Consider the following 16,259-nt stretch of genomic DNA (forward strand, 5'->3'; position numbering starts at 1 on the left):
ATGAGCAACCAAATATACACAATCAGAATCCATTGCTTCATGATTACTTTTCTGTTACAAAGAGGCATGTTTTTTGTTGTCAAGAAGCAGTGGGAATAATATATATCTACTACATAAATACCGCACACGCTACAAGCTATCAGCTTCAATTGCAAATGCCTCAACATGAACTAAATTTTTTGTCTAAAATGAAGGATCAATCGGTTCAGGAGTAGGATGAACACGAAGCATAACTTCCATACTCCGTCAAGAATATTATAATGAAGCAACTCAGCAACGGGACTGGGGGGAGACATCACGGCCAGGCCTCAAGTCTCAGACCCCTGCCCGTTTTGCCTCCACCTGCCTCATGCTGCTAAGCTTCTATTCTACTTTAAAAAATAAAATAAAAAAAAATAAAAAAAAAAAAAAAAAAAAAAAGTGGCGCAATTGGTTAGCGCACGGTACTTATAAGGCAGTAGCCGTGAGCAATGCCGGGGTTGTGAGTTCGAGCCTCACCTGGGGCATACTTTTATTTCATAGCAGCTGTCTCTGACAGCAACAGGAGGCTAGGTTTGAGATGTATCAGCTATTTGAGTAACATAATTGTGCATTCGAGACGCTAGCTGCGTCTTCCTCGGTAGTATAGTGGTTAGTATCCCCGCCTGTCACGCGGGAGACCGGGGTTCGATTCCCCGCCGGGGAGGCACATCCGATTTTTAATTGCTGCTCTATCACTCGCCGAACTTAGTGTAGGACGTTTGCGGCTACTAGCACCATATCTCTCGCACAAGGGCACCTGTCTACAGCGCATCCTCGGTAGTATAGTGGTTAGTATCCCCGCCTGTCACGCGGGAGACCGGGGTTCGATTCCCCGCCGGGGAGGTGCGATTTTTATCTCACAAACCTGTTCGAGTGTTGCCCGTATGGGGGTCGTAAGAGCATTAACTTTGCGACCGTGGAGTGTAGTTGCTGCGAAATCTTAAAAAATGCTACATCTTAGGAAGTGGTTCTCGCATTCTTCACACTTCAGAATTACGGGGTTTGCTGTTAACGCTGAGTCAAAGCACCCCAGCCCACGCTGTGGGCGTAATAATCGAGCTCGACGCAGTCCGCAAAATAAATAATTTTAGCAGAGCGTGGTTTCGATCCACGGACCTCTGGGTTATGGGCCCAGCACGCTTCCACTGCGCCACTCTGCTGGCTAGGCTTGCGCCCGCTCTTCGCCACGTGACGTGGGACACTTGGGAAGTGTTGTCTGCGTCGCTTTCACACGCCTGTATTTAATTGCGTATCATCTCCTACAGCTCTCAGCTTGACTTGTCTCGACTTTGCTCCACTGACGCTACGCTGACGCTTGCAGGCAGCGATATTTACCACGATCGACTCGACATGCAGCTGCGAGATGCACAGGAGCAACAAAGCACTCCACGATGCGGCGACATACGAAATCCACTGCCCAGCTACGCGTCGGCAACTAACAAAACGCCGACCCTGCCAGGATTCGAACCTGGAATCTTCTGATCCGTAGTCAGACGCGTTATCCGTTGCGCCACAGGGCCAATGGCAGCACTTCTTTCTACGAGACAAGTGCAATTCGCTAAGAAACGTGTTCTCCATGGCTGAGCAAGCTCCCAAGGAAGGTACCTTTCGTGCAGCTGCGTGGCCGCAGTGCGCCTGCAGAGCTTAGAGCTTGCCACGCATCTGCTCTCGCTGTTCGACAGGTAGCAGAAGGCAAGGCGCGCGTTTTCCCGCGTTTTCTCGACGACGAGAGCCGGTTGATGTGCATGTAAGCGTAGCATATGAAACAAGAATAGCACGAAGCATTGGTAGTCAGGTGCCAAAGTCGCAGTATGGCATCAGGTGGCGATCGTATGTTTCTGTGGCCACCACTGGTTTGCAGCAAAGTGAATACCGCTAACTGAGAGCGCTGTGTTGTAGCCCCAGTGGCGCAATTGGTTAGCGCACGGTACTTATAAGGCAGTAGCCGTGAGCAATGCCGGGGTTGTGAGTTCGAGCCTCACCTGGGGCATACTTTTATTTCATAGCAGCTGTCTCTGACAGCAACAGGAGGCTAGGTTTGAGATGTATCAGCTATTTGAGTAACATAATTGTGCATTCGAGACGCTAGCTGCGTCTTCCTCGGTAGTATAGTGGTTAGTATCCCCGCCTGTCACGCGGGAGACCGGGGTTCGATTCCCCGCCGGGGAGGCACATCCGATTTTTAATTGCTGCTCTATCACTCGCCGAACTTAGTGTAGGACGTTTGCGGCTACTAGCACCATATCTCTCGCACAAGGGCACCTGTCTACAGCGCATCCTCGGTAGTATAGTGGTTAGTATCCCCGCCTGTCACGCGGGAGACCGGGGTTCGATTCCCCGCCGGGGAGGTGCGATTTTTATCTCACAAACCTGTTCGAGTGTTGCCCGTATGGGGGTCGTAAGAGCATTAACTTTGCGACCGTGGAGTGTAGTTGGTGCGAAATCTTAAAAAATGCTACATCTTAGGAAGTGGTTCTCGCATTCTTCACACTTCAGAATTACGGGGTTTGCTGTTAACGCTGAGTCAAAGCGCCCCAGCCCACGCTGTGGGCGTAATAATCGAGCTCGAAGCAGTCCGCAAAATAAATAATTTTAGCAGAGCGTGGTTTCGATCCACGGACCTCTGGGTTATGGGCCCAGCACGCTTCCACTGCGCCACTCTGCTGGCTAGGCTTGCGCCCGCTCTTCGCCACGTGACGTGGGACACTTGGGAAGTGTTGTCTGCGTCGCTTTCACACGCCTGTATTTAATTGCGTATCATCTCCTACAGCTCTCAGCTTGACTTGTCTCGACTTTGCTCCACTGACGCTACGCTGACGCTTGCAGGCAGCGATATTTACCACGATCGACTCGACATGCAGCTGCGAGATGCACAGGAGCAACAAAGCACTCCACGATGCGGCGACATACGAAATCCACTGCCCAGCTACGCGTCGGCAACTAACAAAATGCCGACCCTGCCAGGATTCGAACCTGGAATCTTCTGATCCGTAGTCAGACGCGTTATCCGTTGCGCCACAGGGCCAATGGCAGCACTTCTTTCTACGAGACAAGTGCAATTCGCTAAGAAACGTGTTCTCCATGGCTGAGCAAGCTCCCAAGGAAGGTACCTTTCGTGCAGCTGCGTGGCCGCAGTGCGCCTGCAGAGCTTAGAGCTTGCCACGCATCTGCTCTCGCTGTTCGACAGGTAGCAGAAGGCAAGGCGCGCGTTTTCCCGCGTTTTCTCGACGACGAGAGCCGGTTGATGTGCATGTAAGCGTAGCATATGAAACAAGAATAGCACGAAGCATTGGTAGTCAGGTGCCAAAGTCGCAGTATGGCATCAGGTGGCGATCGTATGTTTCTGTGGCCACCACTGGTTTGCAGCAAAGTGAATACCGCTAACTGAGAGCGCTGTGTTGTAGCCCCAGTGGCGCAATTGGTTAGCGCACGGTACTTATAAGGCAGTAGCCGTGAGCAATGCCGGGGTTGTGAGTTCGAGCCTCACCTGGGGCATACTTTTATTTCATAGCAGCTGTCTCTGACAGCAACAGGAGGCTAGGTTTGAGATGTATCAGCTATTTGAGTAACATAATTGTGCATTCGAGACGCTAGCTGCGTCTTCCTCGGTAGTATAGTGGTTAGTATCCCCGCCTGTCACGCGGGAGACCGGGGTTCGATTCCCCGCCGGGGAGGCACATCCGATTTTTAATTGCTGCTCTATCACTCGCCGAACTTAGTGTAGGACGTTTGCGGCTACTAGCACCATATCTCTCGCACAAGGGCACCTGTCTACAGCGCATCCTCGGTAGTATAGTGGTTAGTATCCCCGCCTGTCACGCGGGAGACCGGGGTTCGATTCCCCGCCGGGGAGGTGCGATTTTTATCTCACAAACCTGTTCGAGTGTTGCCCGTATGGGGGTCGTAAGAGCATTAACTTTGCGACCGTGGAGTGTAGTTGGTGCGAAATCTTAAAAAATGCTACATCTTAGGAAGTGGTTCTCGCATTCTTCACACTTCAGAATTACGGGGTTTGCTGTTAACGCTGAGTCAAAGCACCCCAGCCCACGCTGTGGGCGTAATAATCGAGCTCGACGCAGTCCGCAAAATAAATAATTTTAGCAGAGCGTGGTTTCGATCCACGGACCTCTGGGTTATGGGCCCAGCACGCTTCCACTGCGCCACTCTGCTGGCTAGGCTTGCGCCCGCTCTTCGCCACGTGACGTGGGACACTTGGGAAGTGTTGTCTGCGTCGCTTTCACACGCCTGTATTTAATTGCGTATCATCTCCTACAGCTCTCAGCTTGACTTGTCTCGACTTTGCTCCACTGACGCTACGCTGACGCTTGCAGGCAGCGATATTTACCACGATCGACTCGACATGCAGCTGCGAGATGCACAGGAGCAACAAAGCACTCCACGATGCGGCGACATACGAAATCCACTGCCCAGCTACGCGTCGGCAACTAACAAAATGCCGACCCTGCCAGGATTCGAACCTGGAATCTTCTGATCCCTAGTCAGACGCGTTATCCGTTGCGCCACAGGGCCAATGGCAGCACTTCTTTCTACGAGACAAGTGCAATTCGCTAAGAAACGTGTTCTCCATGGCTGAGCAAGCTCCCAAGGAAGGTACCTTTCGTGCAGCTGCGTGGCCGCAGTGCGCCTGCAGAGCTTAGAGCTTGCCACGCATCTGCTCTCGCTGTTCGACAGGTAGCAGAAGGCAAGGCGCGCGTTTTCCCGCGTTTTCTCGACGACGAGAGCCGGTTGATGTGCATGTAAGCGTAGCATATGAAACAAGAATAGCACGAAGCATTGGTAGTCAGGTGCCAAAGTCGCAGTATGGCATCAGGTGGCGATCGTATGTTTCTGTGGCCACCACTGGTTTGCAGCAAAGTGAATACCGCTAACTGAGAGCGCTGTGTTGTAGCCCCAGTGGCGCAATTGGTTAGCGCACGGTACTTATAAGGCAGTAGCCGTGAGCAATGCCGGGGTTGTGAGTTCGAGCCTCACCTGGGGCATACTTTTATTTCATAGCAGCTGTCTCTGACAGCAACAGGAGGCTAGGTTTGAGATGTATCAGCTATTTGAGTAACATAATTGTGCATTCGAGACGCTAGCTGCGTCTTCCTCGGTAGTATAGTGGTTAGTATCCCCGCCTGTCACGCGGGAGACCGGGGTTCGATTCCCCGCCGGGGAGGCACATCCGATTTTTAATTGCTGCTCTATCACTCGCCGAACTTAGTGTAGGACGTTTGCGGCTACTAGCACCATATCTCTCGCACAAGGGCACCTGTCTACAGCGCATCCTCGGTAGTATAGTGGTTAGTATCCCCGCCTGTCACGCGGGAGACCGGGGTTCGATTCCCCGCCGGGGAGGTGCGATTTTTATCTCACAAACCTGTTCGAGTGTTGCCCGTATGGGGGTCGTAAGAGCATTAACTTTGCGACCGTGGAGTGTAGTTGGTGCGAAATCTTAAAAAATGCTACATCTTAGGAAGTGGTTCTCGCATTCTTCACACTTCAGAATTACGGGGTTTGCTGTTAACGCTGAGTCAAAGCACCCCAGCCCACGCTGTGGGCGTAATAATCGAGCTCGACGCAGTCCGCAAAATAAATAATTTTAGCAGAGCGTGGTTTCGATCCACGGACCTCTGGGTTATGGGCCCAGCACGCTTCCACTGCGCCACTCTGCTGGCTAGGCTTGCGCCCGCTCTTCGCCACGTGACGTGGGACACTTGGGAAGTGTTGTCTGCGTCGCTTTCACACGCCTGTATTTAATTGCGTATCATCTCCTACAGCTCTCAGCTTGACTTGTCTCGACTTTGCTCCACTGACGCTACGCTGACGCTTGCAGGCAGCGATATTTACCACGATCGACTCGACATGCAGCTGCGAGATGCACAGGAGCAACAAAGCACTCCACGATGCGGCGACATACGAAATCCACTGCCCAGCTACGCGTCGGCAACTAACAAAATGCCGACCCTGCCAGGATTCGAACCTGGAATCTTCTGATCCGTAGTCAGACGCGTTATCCGTTGCGCCACAGGGCCAATGGCAGCACTTCTTTCTACGAGACAAGTGCAATTCGCTAAGAAACGTGTTCTCCATGGCTGAGCAAGCTCCCAAGGAAGGTACCTTTCGTGCAGCTGCGTGGCCGCAGTGCGCCTGCAGAGCTTAGAGCTTGCCACGCATCTGCTCTCGCTGTTCGACAGGTAGCAGAAGGCAAGGCGCGCGTTTTCCCGCGTTTTCTCGACGACGAGAGCCGGTTGATGTGCATGTAAGCGTAGCATATGAAACAAGAATAGCACGAAGCATTGGTAGTCAGGTGCCAAAGTCGCAGTATGGCATCAGGTGGCGATCGTATGTTTCTGTGGCCACCACTGGTTTGCAGCCAAGTGAATACCGCTAACTGAGAGCGCTGTGTTGTAGCCCCAGTGGCGCAATTGGTTAGCGCACGGTACTTATAAGGCAGTAGCCGTGAGCAATGCCGGGGTTGTGAGTTCGAGCCCTCACCTGGGGCATACTTTTATTTCATAGCAGCTGTCTCTGACAGCAACAGGAGGCTAGGTTTGAGATGTATCAGCTATTTGAGTAACATAATTGTGCATTCGAGACGCTAGCTGCGTCTTCCTCGGTAGTATAGTGGTTAGTATCCCCGCGTGTCACGCGGGAGACCGGGGTTCGATTCCCCGCCGGGGAGGCACATCCGATTTTTAATTGCTGCTCTATCACTCGCCGAACTTAGTGTAGGACGTTTGCGGCTACTAGCACCATATCTCTCGCACAAGGGCACCTGTCTACAGCGCATCCTCGGTAGTATAGTGGTTAGTATCCCCGCCTGTCACGCGGGAGACCGGGGTTCGATTCCCCGCCGGGGAGGTGCGATTTTTATCTCACAAACCTGTTCGAGTGTTGCCCGTATGGGGGTCGTAAGAGCATTAACTTTGCGACCGTGGAGTGTAGTTGGTGCGAAATCTTAAAAAATGCTACATCTTAGGAAGTGGTTCTCGCATTCTTCACACTTCAGAATTACGGGGTTTGCTGTTAACGCTGAGTCAAAGCGCCCCAGCCCACGCTGTGGGCGTAATAATCGAGCTCGACGCAGTCCGCAAAATAAATAATTTTAGCAGAGCGTGGTTTCGATCCACGGACCTCTGGGTTATGGGCCCAGCACGCTTCCACTGCGCCACTCTGCTGGCTAGGCTTGCGCCCGCTCTTCGCCACGTGACGTGGGACACTTGGGAAGTGTTGTCTGCGTCGCTTTCACACGCCTGTATTTAATTGCGTATCATCTCCTACAGCTCTCAGCTTGACTTGTCTCGACTTTGCTCGACTGACGCTACGCTGACGCTTGCAGGCAGCGATATTTACCACGATCGACTCGACATGCAGCTGCGAGATGCACAGGAGCAACAAAGCACTCCACGATGCGGCGACATACGAAATCCACTGCCCAGCTACGCGTCGGCAACTAACAAAATGCCGACCCTGCCAGGATTCGAACCTGGAATCTTCTGATCCGTAGTCAGACGCGTTATCCGTTGCGCCACAGGGCCAATGGCAGCACTTCTTTCTACGAGACAAGTGCAATTCGCTAAGAAACGTGTTCTCCATGGCTGAGCAAGCTCCCAAGGAAGGTACCTTTCGTGCAGCTGCGTGGCCGCAGTGCGCCTGCAGAGCTTAGAGCTTGCCACGCATCTGCTCTCGCTGTTCGACAGGTAGCAGAAGGCAAGGCGCGCGTTTTCCCGCGTTTTCTCGACGACGAGAGCCGGTTGATGTGCATGTAAGCGTAGCATATGAAACAAGAATAGCACGAAGCATTGGTAGTCAGGTGCCAAAGTCGCAGTATGGCATCAGGTGGCGATCGTATGTTTCTGTGGCCACCACTGGTTTGCAGCAAAGTGAATACCGCTAACTGAGAGCGCTGTGTTGTAGCCCCAGTGGCGCAATTGGTTAGCGCACGGTACTTATAAGGCAGTAGCCGTGAGCAATGCCGGGGTTGTGAGTTCGAGCCCTCACCTGGGGCATACTTTTATTTCATAGCAGCTGTCTCTGACAGCAACAGGAGGCTAGGTTTGAGATGTATCAGCTATTTGAGTAACATAATTGTGCATTCGAGACGCTAGCTGCGTCTTCCTCGGTAGTATAGTGGTTAGTATCCCCGCGTGTCACGCGGGAGACCGGGGTTCGATTCCCCGCCGGGGAGGCACATCCGATTTTTAACTGCTGCTCTATCACTCGCCGAACTTAGTGTAGGACGTTTGCGGCTACTAGCACCATATCTCTCGCACAAGGGCACCTGTCTACAGCGCATCCTCGGTAGTATAGTGGTTAGTATCCCCGCCTGTCACGCGGGAGACCGGGGTTCGATTCCCCGCCGGGGAGGTGCGATTTTTATCTCACAAACCTGTTCGAGTGTTGCCCGTATGGGGGTCGTAAGAGCATTAACTTTGCGACCGTGGAGTGTAGTTGGTGCGAAATCTTAAAAAATGCTACATCTTAGGAAGTGGTTCTCGCATTCTTCACACTTCAGAATTACGGGGTTTGCTGTTAACGCTGAGTCAAAGCGCCCCAGCCCACGCTGTGGGCGTAATAATCGAGCTCGACGCAGTCCGCAAAATAAATAATTTTAGCAGAGCGTGGTTTCGATCCACGGACCTCTGGGTTATGGGCCCAGCACGCTTCCACTGCGCCACTCTGCTGGCTAGGCTTGCGCACGCTCTTCGCCACGTGACGTGGGACACTTGGGAAGTGTTGTCTGCGTCGCTTTCACACGCCTGTATTTAATTGCGTATCATCTCCTACAGCTCTCAGCTTGACTTGTCTCGACTTTGCTCCACTGACGCTACGCTGACGCTTGCAGGCAGCGATATTTACCACGATCGACTCGACATGCAGCTGCGAGATGCACAGGAGCAACAAAGCACTCCACGATGCGGCGACATACGAAATCCACTGCCCAGCTACGCGTCGGCAACTAACAAAACGCCGACCCTGCCAGGATTCGAACCTGGAATCTTCTGATCCGTAGTCAGACGCGTTATCCGTTGCGCCACAGGGCCAATGGCAGCACTTTTTTCTACGAGACAAGTGCAATTCGCTAAGAAACGTGTTCTCCATGGCTGAGCAAGCTCCCAAGGAAGGTACCTTTCGTGCAGCTGCGTGGCCGCAGTGCGCCTGCAGAGCTTAGAGCTTGCCACGCATCTGCTCTCGCTGTTCGACAGGTAGCAGAAGGCAAGGCGCGCGTTTTCCCGCGTTTTCTCGACGACGAGAGCCGGTTGATGTGCATGTAAGCGTAGCATATGAAACAAGAATAGCACGAAGCATTGGTAGTCAGGTGCCAAAGTCGCAGTATGGCATCAGGTGGCGATCGTATGTTTCTGTGGCCACCACTGGTTTGCAGCAAAGTGAATACCGCTAACTGAGAGCGCTGTGTTGTAGCCCCAGTGGCGCAATTGGTTAGCGCACGGTACTTATAAGGCAGTAGCCGTGAGCAATGCCGGGGTTGTGAGTTCGAGCCTCACCTGGGGCATACTTTTATTTCATAGCAGCTGTCTCTGACAGCAACAGGAGGCTAGGTTTGAGATGTATCAGCTATTTGAGTAACATAATTGTGCATTCGAGACGCTAGCTGCGTCTTCCTCGGTAGTATAGTGGTTAGTATCCCTGCCTGTCACGCGGGAGACCGGGGTTCGATTCCCCGCCGGGGAGGCACATCCGATTTTTAATTGCTGCTCTATCACTCGCCGAACTTAGTGTAGGACGTTTGCGGCTACTAGCACCATATCTCTCGCACAAGGGCACCTGTCTACAGCGCATCCTCGGTAGTATAGTGGTTAGTATCCCCGCCTGTCACGCGGGAGACCGGGGTTCGATTCCCCGCCGGGGAGGTGCGATTTTTATCTCACAAACCTGTTCGAGTGTTGCCCGTATGGGGGTCGTAAGAGCATTAACTTTGCGACCGTGGAGTGTAGTTGGTGCGAAATCTTAAAAAATGCTACATCTTAGGAAGTGGTTCTCGCATTCTTCACACTTCAGAATTACGGGGTTTGCTGTTAACGCTGAGTCAAAGCGCCCCAGCCCACGCTGTGGGCGTAATAATCGAGCTCGACGCAGTCCGCAAAATAAATAATTTTAGCAGAGCGTGGTTTCGATCCACGGACCTCTGGGTTATGGGCCCAGCACGCTTCCACTGCGCCACTCTGCTGGCTAGGCTTGCGCACGCTCTTCGCCACGTGACGTGGGACACTTGGGAAGTGTTGTCTGCGTCGCTTTCACACGCCTGTATTTAATTGCGTATCATCTCCTACAGCTCTCAGCTTGACTTGTCTCGACTTTGCTCCACTGACGCTACGCTGACGCTTGCAGGCAGCGATATTTACCACGATCGACTCGACATGCAGCTGCGAGATGCACAGGAGCAACAAAGCACTCCACGATGCGGCGACATACGAAATCCACTGCCCAGCTACGCGTCGGCAACTAACAAAATGCCGACCCTGCCAGGATTCGAACCTGGAATCTTCTGATCCGTAGTCAGACGCGTTATCCGTTGCGCCACAGGGCCAATGGCAGCACTTCTTTCTACGAGACAAGTGCAATTCGCTAAGAAACGTGTTCTCCATGGCTGAGCAAGCTCCCAAGGAAGGTACCTTTCGTGCAGCTGCGTGGCCGCAGTGCGCCTGCAGAGCTTAGAGCTTGCCACGCATCTGCTCTCGCTGTTCGACAGGTAGCAGAAGGCAAGGCGCGCGTTTTCCCGCGTTTTCTCGACGACGAGAGCCGGTTGATGTGCATGTAAGCGTAGCATATGAAACAAGAATAGCACGAAGCATTGGTAGTCAGGTGCCAAAGTCGCAGTATGGCATCAGGTGGCGATCGTATGTTTCTGTGGCCACCACTGGTTTGCAGCAAAGTGAATACCGCTAACTGAGAGCGCTGTGTTGTAGCCCCAGTGGCGCAATTGGTTAGCGCACGGTACTTATAAGGCAGTAGCCGTGAGCAATGCCGGGGTTGTGAGTTCGAGCCCTCACCTGGGGCATACTTTTATTTCATAGCAGCTGTCTCTGACAGCAACAGGAGGCTAGGTTTGAGATGTATCAGCTATTTGAGTAACATAATTGTGCATTCGAGACGCTAGCTGCGTCTTCCTCGGTAGTATAGTGGTTAGTATCCCCGCGTGTCACGCGGGAGACCGGGGTTCGATTCCCCGCCGGGGAGGCACATCCGATTTTTAACTGCTGCTCTATCACTCGCCGAACTTAGTGTAGGACGTTTGCGGCTACTAGCACCATATCTCTCGCACAAGGGCACCTGTCTACAGCGCATCCTCGGTAGTATAGTGGTTAGTATCCCCGCCTGTCACGCGGGAGACCGGGGTTCGATTCCCCGCCGGGGAGGTGCGATTTTTATCTCACAAACCTGTTCGAGTGTTGCCCGTATGGGGGTCGTAAGAGCATTAACTTTGCGACCGTGGAGTGTAGTTGGTGCGAAATCTTAAAAAATGCTACATCTTAGGAAGTGGTTCTCGCATTCTTCACACTTCAGAATTACGGGGTTTGCTGTTAACGCTGAGTCAAAGCGCCCCAGCCCACGCTGTGGGCGTAATAATCGAGCTCGACGCAGTCCGCAAAATAAATAATTTTAGCAGAGCGTGGTTTCGATCCACGGACCTCTGGGTTATGGGCCCAGCACGCTTCCACTGCGCCACTCTGCTGGCTAGGCTTGCGCACGCTCTTCGCCACGTGACGTGGGACACTTGGGAAGTGTTGTCTGCGTCGCTTTCACACGCCTGTATTTAATTGCGTATCATCTCCTACAGCTCTCAGCTTGACTTGTCTCGACTTTGCTCCACTGACGCTACGCTGACGCTTGCAGGCAGCGATATTTACCACGATCGACTCGACATGCAGCTGCGAGATGCACAGGAGCAACAAAGCACTCCACGATGCGGCGACATACGAAATCCACTGCCCAGCTACGCGTCGGCAACTAACAAAACGCCGACCCTGCCAGGATTCGAACCTGGAATCTTCTGATCCGTAGTCAGACGCGTTATCCGTTGCGCCACAGGGCCAATGGCAGCACTTTTTTCTACGAGACAAGTGCAATTCGCTAAGAAACGTGTTCTCCATGGCTGAGCAAGCTCCCAAGGAAGGTACCTTTCGTGCAGCTGCGTGGCCGCAGTGCGCCTGCAGAGCTTAGAGCTTGCCACGCATCTGCTCTCGCTGTTCGACAGGTAGCAGAAGGCAAGGCGCGCGTTTTCCCGCGTTTTCTCGACGACGAGAGCCGGTTGATGTGCATGTAAGCGTAGCATATGAAACAAGAATAGCACGAAGCATTGGTAGTCAGGTGCCAAAGTCGCAGTATGGCATCAGGTGGCGATCGTATGTTTCTGTGGCCACCACTGGTTTGCAGCAAAGTGAATACCGCTAACTGAGAGCGCTGTGTTGTAGCCCCAGTGGCGCAATTGGTTAGCGCACGGTACTTATAAGGCAGTAGCCGTGAGCAATGCCGGGGTTGTGAGTTCGAGCCTCACCTGGGGCATACTTTTATTTCATAGCAGCTGTCTCTGACAGCAACAGGAGGCTAGGTTTGAGATGTATCAGCTATTTGAGTAACATAATTGTGCATTCGAGACGCTAGCTGCGTCTTCCTCGGTAGTATAGTGGTTAGTATCCCCGCCTGTCACGCGGGAGACCGGGGTTCGATTCCCCGCCGGGGAGGCACATCCGATTTTTAATTGCTGCTCTATCACTCGCCGAACTTAGTGTAGGACGTTTGCGGCTACTAGCACCATATCTCTCGCACAAGGGCACCTGTCTACAGCGCATCCTCGGTAGTATAGTGGTTAGTATCCCCGCCTGTCACGCGGGAGACCGGGGTTCGATTCCCCGCCGGGGAGGTGCGATTTTTATCTCACAAACCTGTTCGAGTGTTGCCCGTATGGGGGTCGTAAGAGCATTAACTTTGCGACCGTGGAGTGTAGTTGGTGCGAAATCTTAAAAAATGCTACATCTTAGGAAGTGGTTCTCGCATTCTTCACACTTCAGAATTACGGGGTTTGCTGTTAACGCTGAGTCAAAGCGCCCCAGCCCACGCTGTGGGCGTAATAATCGAGCTCGACGCAGTCCGCAAAATAAATAATTTTAGCAGAGCGTGGTTTCGATCCACGGACCTCTGGGTTATGGGCCCAGCACGCTTCCACTGCGCCACTCTGCTGGCTAGGCTTGCGCACGCTCTTCGCCACGTGACGTGGGACACTTGGGAAGTGTTGTCTGCGTCGCTTTCACACGCCTGTATTTAATTGCGTATCATCTCCTACAGCTCTCAGCTTGACTTGTCTCGACTTTGCTCCACTGACGCTACGCTGACGCTTGCAGGCAGCGATATTTACCACGATCGACTCGACATGCAGCTGCGAGATGCACAGGAGCAACAAAGCACTCCACGATGCGGCGACATACGAAATCCACTGCCCAGCTACGCGTCGGCAACTAACAAAATGCCGACCCTGCCAGGATTCGAACCTGGAATCTTCTGATCCGTAGTCAGACGCGTTATCCGTTGCGCCACAGGGCCAATGGCAGCACTTCTTTCTACGAGACAAGTGCAATTCGCTAAGAAACGTGTTCTCCATGGCTGAGCAAGCTCCCAAGGAAGGTACCTTTCGTGCAGCTGCGTGGCCGCAGTGCGCCTGCAGAGCTTAGAGCTTGCCACGCATCTGCTCTCGCTGTTCGACAGGTAGCAGAAGGCAAGGCGCGCGTTTTCCCGCGTTTTCTCGACGACGAGAGCCGGTTGATGTGCATGTAAGCGTAGCATATGAAACAAGAATAGCACGAAGCATTGGTAGTCAGGTGCCAAAGTCGCAGTATGGCATCAGGTGGCGATCGTATGTTTCTGTGGCCACCACTGGTTTGCAGCAAAGTGAATACCGCTAACTGAGAGCGCTGTGTTGTAGCCCCAGTGGCGCAATTGGTTAGCGCACGGTACTTATAAGGCAGTAGCCGTGAGCAATGCCGGGGTTGTGAGTTCGAGCCTCACCTGGGGCATACTTTTATTTCATAGCAGCTGTCTCTGACAGCAACAGGAGGCTAGGTTTGAGATGTATCAGCTATTTGAGTAACATAATTGTGCATTCGAGACGCTAGCTGCGTCTTCCTCGGTAGTATAGTGGTTAGTATCCCCGCCTGTCACGCGGGAGACCGGGGTTCGATTCCCCGCCGGGGAGGCACATCCGATTTTTAATTGCTGCTCTATCACTCGCCGAACTTAGTGTAGGACGTTTGCGGCTACTAGCACCATATCTCTCGCACAAGGGCACCTGTCTACAGCGCATCCTCGGTAGTATAGTGGTTAGTATCCCCGCCTGTCACGCGGGAGACCGGGGTTCGATTCCCCGCCGGGGAGGTGCGATTTTTATCTCACAAACCTGTTCGAGTGTTGCCCGTATGGGGGTCGTAAGAGCATTAACTTTGCGACCGTGGAGTGTAGTTGGTGCGAAATCTTAAAAAATGCTACATCTTAGGAAGTGGTTCTCGCATTCTTCACACTTCAGAATTACGGGGTTTGCTGTTAACGCTGAGTCAAAGCGCCCCAGCCCACGCTGTGGGCGTAATAATCGAGCTCGACGCAGTCCGCAAAATAAATAATTTTAGCAGAGCGTGGTTTCGATCCACGGACCTCTGGGTTATGGGCCCAGCACGCTTCCACTGCGCCACTCTGCTGGCTAGGCTTGCGCACGCTCTTCGCCACGTGACGTGGGACACTTGGGAAGTGTTGTCTGCGTCGCTTTCACACGCCTGTATTTAATTGCGTATCATCTCCTACAGCTCTCAGCTTGACTTGTCTCGACTTTGCTCCACTGACGCTACGCTGACGCTTGCAGGCAGCGATATTTACCACGATCGACTCGACATGCAGCTGCGAGATGCACAGGAGCAACAAAGCACTCCACGATGCGGCGACATACGAAATCCACTGCCCAGCTACGCGTCGGCAACTAACAAAATGCCGACCCTGCCAGGATTCGAACCTGGAATCTTCTGATCCGTAGTCAGACGCGTTATCCGTTGCGCCACAGGGCCAATGGCAGCACTTCTTTCTACGAGACAAGTGCAATTAACTAAGAAACGTGTTCTCCATGGCTGAGCAAGCTCCCAAGGAAGGTACCTTTCGTGCAGCTGCGTGGCCGCAGTGCGCCTGCAGAGCTTAGAGCTTGCCACGCATCTGCTCTCGCTGTTCGACAGGTAGCAGAAGGCAAGGCGCGCGTTTTCCCGCGTTTTCTCGACGACGAGAGCCGGTTGATGTGCATGTAAGCGTAGCATATGAAACAAGAATAGCACGAAGCATTGGTAGTCAGGTGCCAAAGTCGCAGTATGGCATCAGGTGGCGATCGTATGTTTCTGTGGCCACCACTGGTTTGCAGCAAAGTGAATACCGCTAACTGAGAGCGCTGTGTTGTAGCCCCAGTGGCGCAATTGGTTAGCGCACGGTACTTATAAGGCAGTAGCCGTGAGCAATGCCGGGGTTGTGAGTTCGAGCCCTCACCTGGGGCATACTTTTATTTCATAGCAGCTGTCTCTGACAGCAACAGGAGGCTAGGTTTGAGATGTATCAGCTATTTGAGTAACATAATTGTGCATTCGAGACGCTAGCTGCGTCTTCCTCGGTAGTATAGTGGTTAGTATCCCCGCGTGTCACGCGGGAGACCGGGGTTCGATTCCCCGCCGGGGAGGCACATCCGATTTTTAACTGCTGCTCTATCACTCGCCGAACTTAGTGTAGGACGTTTGCGGCTACTAGCACCATATCTCTCGCACAAGGGCACCTGTCTACAGCGCATCCTCGGTAGTATAGTGGTTAGTATCCCCGCCTGTCACGCGGGAGACCGGGGTTCGATTCCCCGCCGGGGAGGTGCGATTTTTATCTCACAAACCTGTTCGAGTGTTGCCCGTATGGGGGTCGTAAGAGCATTAACTTTGCGACCGTGGAGTGTAGTTGGTGCGAAATCTTAAAAAATGCTACATCTTAGGAAGTGGTTCTCGCATTCTTCACACTTCAGAATTACGGGGTTTGCTGTTAACGCTGAGTCAAAGCACCCCAGCCCACGCTGTGGGCGTAATAATCGAGCTCGACGCAGTCCGCAAAATAAATAATTTTAGCAGAGCGTGGTTTCGATCCACGGACCTCTGGGTTATGGGCCCAGCACGCTTCCACTGCGCCACTCTGCTGGCTAGGCTTGCGCCCGCTCTTCG

At 52.9% G+C, this 16,259-nt stretch overlaps 53 non-coding genes across 53 annotated transcripts; 32 read left to right on the top strand and 21 right to left on the bottom strand.

The window, feature by feature from the left end:
- Window positions 1–613: 613 nt before the first annotated feature.
- Trnad-guc (transfer RNA aspartic acid (anticodon GUC)) lies at window positions 614–685 on the top strand. The gene has a single exon. It is a non-coding gene; the product is annotated as a tRNA-Asp (tRNA).
- Window positions 686–792: 107 nt separating this feature from the next.
- Trnad-guc (transfer RNA aspartic acid (anticodon GUC)) lies at window positions 793–864 on the top strand. Its single transcript has one exon. It is a non-coding gene; the product is annotated as a tRNA-Asp (tRNA).
- A 245-nt stretch (window positions 865–1,109) lies between these two features.
- Trnam-cau (transfer RNA methionine (anticodon CAU)) lies at window positions 1,110–1,181 on the bottom strand. Its single transcript has one exon. It is a non-coding gene; the product is annotated as a tRNA-Met (tRNA).
- Window positions 1,182–1,468: 287 nt separating this feature from the next.
- Window positions 1,469–1,541, bottom strand: Trnar-acg (transfer RNA arginine (anticodon ACG)). The gene has a single exon. It is a non-coding gene; the product is annotated as a tRNA-Arg (tRNA).
- Window positions 1,542–1,919: 378 nt separating this feature from the next.
- Window positions 1,920–2,011, top strand: Trnai-uau (transfer RNA isoleucine (anticodon UAU)). Its single transcript is given in 2 exon segments — window positions 1,920–1,957; window positions 1,976–2,011. It is a non-coding gene; the product is annotated as a tRNA-Ile (tRNA).
- A 107-nt stretch (window positions 2,012–2,118) lies between these two features.
- On the top strand, window positions 2,119–2,190 carry Trnad-guc (transfer RNA aspartic acid (anticodon GUC)). The gene has a single exon. It is a non-coding gene; the product is annotated as a tRNA-Asp (tRNA).
- Window positions 2,191–2,297: 107 nt separating this feature from the next.
- Window positions 2,298–2,369, top strand: Trnad-guc (transfer RNA aspartic acid (anticodon GUC)). Its single transcript has one exon. It is a non-coding gene; the product is annotated as a tRNA-Asp (tRNA).
- Window positions 2,370–2,614: 245 nt separating this feature from the next.
- Window positions 2,615–2,686, bottom strand: Trnam-cau (transfer RNA methionine (anticodon CAU)). The gene has a single exon. It is a non-coding gene; the product is annotated as a tRNA-Met (tRNA).
- A 287-nt stretch (window positions 2,687–2,973) lies between these two features.
- Trnar-acg (transfer RNA arginine (anticodon ACG)) lies at window positions 2,974–3,046 on the bottom strand. Its single transcript has one exon. It is a non-coding gene; the product is annotated as a tRNA-Arg (tRNA).
- A 378-nt stretch (window positions 3,047–3,424) lies between these two features.
- Window positions 3,425–3,516, top strand: Trnai-uau (transfer RNA isoleucine (anticodon UAU)). The gene is given in 2 exon segments: window positions 3,425–3,462; window positions 3,481–3,516. It is a non-coding gene; the product is annotated as a tRNA-Ile (tRNA).
- Window positions 3,517–3,623: 107 nt separating this feature from the next.
- Trnad-guc (transfer RNA aspartic acid (anticodon GUC)) lies at window positions 3,624–3,695 on the top strand. The gene has a single exon. It is a non-coding gene; the product is annotated as a tRNA-Asp (tRNA).
- A 107-nt stretch (window positions 3,696–3,802) lies between these two features.
- On the top strand, window positions 3,803–3,874 carry Trnad-guc (transfer RNA aspartic acid (anticodon GUC)). The gene has a single exon. It is a non-coding gene; the product is annotated as a tRNA-Asp (tRNA).
- A 245-nt stretch (window positions 3,875–4,119) lies between these two features.
- Trnam-cau (transfer RNA methionine (anticodon CAU)) lies at window positions 4,120–4,191 on the bottom strand. The gene has a single exon. It is a non-coding gene; the product is annotated as a tRNA-Met (tRNA).
- Window positions 4,192–4,478: 287 nt separating this feature from the next.
- On the bottom strand, window positions 4,479–4,551 carry Trnap-agg (transfer RNA proline (anticodon AGG)). Its single transcript has one exon. It is a non-coding gene; the product is annotated as a tRNA-Pro (tRNA).
- Window positions 4,552–4,929: 378 nt separating this feature from the next.
- Trnai-uau (transfer RNA isoleucine (anticodon UAU)) lies at window positions 4,930–5,021 on the top strand. The gene is given in 2 exon segments: window positions 4,930–4,967; window positions 4,986–5,021. It is a non-coding gene; the product is annotated as a tRNA-Ile (tRNA).
- A 107-nt stretch (window positions 5,022–5,128) lies between these two features.
- On the top strand, window positions 5,129–5,200 carry Trnad-guc (transfer RNA aspartic acid (anticodon GUC)). The gene has a single exon. It is a non-coding gene; the product is annotated as a tRNA-Asp (tRNA).
- Window positions 5,201–5,307: 107 nt separating this feature from the next.
- Trnad-guc (transfer RNA aspartic acid (anticodon GUC)) lies at window positions 5,308–5,379 on the top strand. The gene has a single exon. It is a non-coding gene; the product is annotated as a tRNA-Asp (tRNA).
- A 245-nt stretch (window positions 5,380–5,624) lies between these two features.
- On the bottom strand, window positions 5,625–5,696 carry Trnam-cau (transfer RNA methionine (anticodon CAU)). Its single transcript has one exon. It is a non-coding gene; the product is annotated as a tRNA-Met (tRNA).
- Window positions 5,697–5,983: 287 nt separating this feature from the next.
- Trnar-acg (transfer RNA arginine (anticodon ACG)) lies at window positions 5,984–6,056 on the bottom strand. The gene has a single exon. It is a non-coding gene; the product is annotated as a tRNA-Arg (tRNA).
- A 378-nt stretch (window positions 6,057–6,434) lies between these two features.
- Trnai-uau (transfer RNA isoleucine (anticodon UAU)) lies at window positions 6,435–6,527 on the top strand. The gene is given in 2 exon segments: window positions 6,435–6,472; window positions 6,491–6,527. It is a non-coding gene; the product is annotated as a tRNA-Ile (tRNA).
- Window positions 6,528–6,634: 107 nt separating this feature from the next.
- Window positions 6,635–6,706, top strand: Trnad-guc (transfer RNA aspartic acid (anticodon GUC)). Its single transcript has one exon. It is a non-coding gene; the product is annotated as a tRNA-Asp (tRNA).
- A 107-nt stretch (window positions 6,707–6,813) lies between these two features.
- On the top strand, window positions 6,814–6,885 carry Trnad-guc (transfer RNA aspartic acid (anticodon GUC)). The gene has a single exon. It is a non-coding gene; the product is annotated as a tRNA-Asp (tRNA).
- Window positions 6,886–7,130: 245 nt separating this feature from the next.
- On the bottom strand, window positions 7,131–7,202 carry Trnam-cau (transfer RNA methionine (anticodon CAU)). The gene has a single exon. It is a non-coding gene; the product is annotated as a tRNA-Met (tRNA).
- Window positions 7,203–7,489: 287 nt separating this feature from the next.
- Window positions 7,490–7,562, bottom strand: Trnar-acg (transfer RNA arginine (anticodon ACG)). Its single transcript has one exon. It is a non-coding gene; the product is annotated as a tRNA-Arg (tRNA).
- Window positions 7,563–7,940: 378 nt separating this feature from the next.
- Trnai-uau (transfer RNA isoleucine (anticodon UAU)) lies at window positions 7,941–8,033 on the top strand. Its single transcript is given in 2 exon segments — window positions 7,941–7,978; window positions 7,997–8,033. It is a non-coding gene; the product is annotated as a tRNA-Ile (tRNA).
- A 107-nt stretch (window positions 8,034–8,140) lies between these two features.
- Trnad-guc (transfer RNA aspartic acid (anticodon GUC)) lies at window positions 8,141–8,212 on the top strand. Its single transcript has one exon. It is a non-coding gene; the product is annotated as a tRNA-Asp (tRNA).
- Window positions 8,213–8,319: 107 nt separating this feature from the next.
- On the top strand, window positions 8,320–8,391 carry Trnad-guc (transfer RNA aspartic acid (anticodon GUC)). The gene has a single exon. It is a non-coding gene; the product is annotated as a tRNA-Asp (tRNA).
- A 245-nt stretch (window positions 8,392–8,636) lies between these two features.
- Window positions 8,637–8,708, bottom strand: Trnam-cau (transfer RNA methionine (anticodon CAU)). The gene has a single exon. It is a non-coding gene; the product is annotated as a tRNA-Met (tRNA).
- Window positions 8,709–8,995: 287 nt separating this feature from the next.
- Window positions 8,996–9,068, bottom strand: Trnar-acg (transfer RNA arginine (anticodon ACG)). The gene has a single exon. It is a non-coding gene; the product is annotated as a tRNA-Arg (tRNA).
- A 378-nt stretch (window positions 9,069–9,446) lies between these two features.
- Window positions 9,447–9,538, top strand: Trnai-uau (transfer RNA isoleucine (anticodon UAU)). Its single transcript is given in 2 exon segments — window positions 9,447–9,484; window positions 9,503–9,538. It is a non-coding gene; the product is annotated as a tRNA-Ile (tRNA).
- Window positions 9,539–9,645: 107 nt separating this feature from the next.
- Window positions 9,646–9,717, top strand: Trnad-guc (transfer RNA aspartic acid (anticodon GUC)). The gene has a single exon. It is a non-coding gene; the product is annotated as a tRNA-Asp (tRNA).
- A 107-nt stretch (window positions 9,718–9,824) lies between these two features.
- On the top strand, window positions 9,825–9,896 carry Trnad-guc (transfer RNA aspartic acid (anticodon GUC)). Its single transcript has one exon. It is a non-coding gene; the product is annotated as a tRNA-Asp (tRNA).
- Window positions 9,897–10,141: 245 nt separating this feature from the next.
- Trnam-cau (transfer RNA methionine (anticodon CAU)) lies at window positions 10,142–10,213 on the bottom strand. Its single transcript has one exon. It is a non-coding gene; the product is annotated as a tRNA-Met (tRNA).
- Window positions 10,214–10,500: 287 nt separating this feature from the next.
- Trnar-acg (transfer RNA arginine (anticodon ACG)) lies at window positions 10,501–10,573 on the bottom strand. Its single transcript has one exon. It is a non-coding gene; the product is annotated as a tRNA-Arg (tRNA).
- Window positions 10,574–10,951: 378 nt separating this feature from the next.
- On the top strand, window positions 10,952–11,044 carry Trnai-uau (transfer RNA isoleucine (anticodon UAU)). Its single transcript is given in 2 exon segments — window positions 10,952–10,989; window positions 11,008–11,044. It is a non-coding gene; the product is annotated as a tRNA-Ile (tRNA).
- A 107-nt stretch (window positions 11,045–11,151) lies between these two features.
- Window positions 11,152–11,223, top strand: Trnad-guc (transfer RNA aspartic acid (anticodon GUC)). Its single transcript has one exon. It is a non-coding gene; the product is annotated as a tRNA-Asp (tRNA).
- Window positions 11,224–11,330: 107 nt separating this feature from the next.
- Window positions 11,331–11,402, top strand: Trnad-guc (transfer RNA aspartic acid (anticodon GUC)). The gene has a single exon. It is a non-coding gene; the product is annotated as a tRNA-Asp (tRNA).
- A 245-nt stretch (window positions 11,403–11,647) lies between these two features.
- Window positions 11,648–11,719, bottom strand: Trnam-cau (transfer RNA methionine (anticodon CAU)). Its single transcript has one exon. It is a non-coding gene; the product is annotated as a tRNA-Met (tRNA).
- A 287-nt stretch (window positions 11,720–12,006) lies between these two features.
- Trnar-acg (transfer RNA arginine (anticodon ACG)) lies at window positions 12,007–12,079 on the bottom strand. The gene has a single exon. It is a non-coding gene; the product is annotated as a tRNA-Arg (tRNA).
- Window positions 12,080–12,457: 378 nt separating this feature from the next.
- Trnai-uau (transfer RNA isoleucine (anticodon UAU)) lies at window positions 12,458–12,549 on the top strand. Its single transcript is given in 2 exon segments — window positions 12,458–12,495; window positions 12,514–12,549. It is a non-coding gene; the product is annotated as a tRNA-Ile (tRNA).
- A 107-nt stretch (window positions 12,550–12,656) lies between these two features.
- On the top strand, window positions 12,657–12,728 carry Trnad-guc (transfer RNA aspartic acid (anticodon GUC)). The gene has a single exon. It is a non-coding gene; the product is annotated as a tRNA-Asp (tRNA).
- Window positions 12,729–12,835: 107 nt separating this feature from the next.
- On the top strand, window positions 12,836–12,907 carry Trnad-guc (transfer RNA aspartic acid (anticodon GUC)). The gene has a single exon. It is a non-coding gene; the product is annotated as a tRNA-Asp (tRNA).
- A 245-nt stretch (window positions 12,908–13,152) lies between these two features.
- Trnam-cau (transfer RNA methionine (anticodon CAU)) lies at window positions 13,153–13,224 on the bottom strand. The gene has a single exon. It is a non-coding gene; the product is annotated as a tRNA-Met (tRNA).
- A 287-nt stretch (window positions 13,225–13,511) lies between these two features.
- Window positions 13,512–13,584, bottom strand: Trnar-acg (transfer RNA arginine (anticodon ACG)). The gene has a single exon. It is a non-coding gene; the product is annotated as a tRNA-Arg (tRNA).
- A 378-nt stretch (window positions 13,585–13,962) lies between these two features.
- Window positions 13,963–14,054, top strand: Trnai-uau (transfer RNA isoleucine (anticodon UAU)). The gene is given in 2 exon segments: window positions 13,963–14,000; window positions 14,019–14,054. It is a non-coding gene; the product is annotated as a tRNA-Ile (tRNA).
- Window positions 14,055–14,161: 107 nt separating this feature from the next.
- Window positions 14,162–14,233, top strand: Trnad-guc (transfer RNA aspartic acid (anticodon GUC)). The gene has a single exon. It is a non-coding gene; the product is annotated as a tRNA-Asp (tRNA).
- Window positions 14,234–14,340: 107 nt separating this feature from the next.
- On the top strand, window positions 14,341–14,412 carry Trnad-guc (transfer RNA aspartic acid (anticodon GUC)). The gene has a single exon. It is a non-coding gene; the product is annotated as a tRNA-Asp (tRNA).
- A 245-nt stretch (window positions 14,413–14,657) lies between these two features.
- Trnam-cau (transfer RNA methionine (anticodon CAU)) lies at window positions 14,658–14,729 on the bottom strand. The gene has a single exon. It is a non-coding gene; the product is annotated as a tRNA-Met (tRNA).
- A 287-nt stretch (window positions 14,730–15,016) lies between these two features.
- Window positions 15,017–15,089, bottom strand: Trnar-acg (transfer RNA arginine (anticodon ACG)). Its single transcript has one exon. It is a non-coding gene; the product is annotated as a tRNA-Arg (tRNA).
- A 378-nt stretch (window positions 15,090–15,467) lies between these two features.
- On the top strand, window positions 15,468–15,560 carry Trnai-uau (transfer RNA isoleucine (anticodon UAU)). The gene is given in 2 exon segments: window positions 15,468–15,505; window positions 15,524–15,560. It is a non-coding gene; the product is annotated as a tRNA-Ile (tRNA).
- A 107-nt stretch (window positions 15,561–15,667) lies between these two features.
- Trnad-guc (transfer RNA aspartic acid (anticodon GUC)) lies at window positions 15,668–15,739 on the top strand. The gene has a single exon. It is a non-coding gene; the product is annotated as a tRNA-Asp (tRNA).
- A 107-nt stretch (window positions 15,740–15,846) lies between these two features.
- On the top strand, window positions 15,847–15,918 carry Trnad-guc (transfer RNA aspartic acid (anticodon GUC)). Its single transcript has one exon. It is a non-coding gene; the product is annotated as a tRNA-Asp (tRNA).
- A 245-nt stretch (window positions 15,919–16,163) lies between these two features.
- Trnam-cau (transfer RNA methionine (anticodon CAU)) lies at window positions 16,164–16,235 on the bottom strand. The gene has a single exon. It is a non-coding gene; the product is annotated as a tRNA-Met (tRNA).
- Window positions 16,236–16,259: the final 24 nt, after the last annotated feature.

Source organism: Schistocerca serialis, unplaced genomic scaffold (assembly GCF_023864345.2).
Source record: "Schistocerca serialis cubense isolate TAMUIC-IGC-003099 unplaced genomic scaffold, iqSchSeri2.2 HiC_scaffold_1265, whole genome shotgun sequence".
NCBI classification, from domain to species: Eukaryota; Metazoa; Arthropoda; class Insecta; order Orthoptera; family Acrididae; genus Schistocerca; species Schistocerca serialis.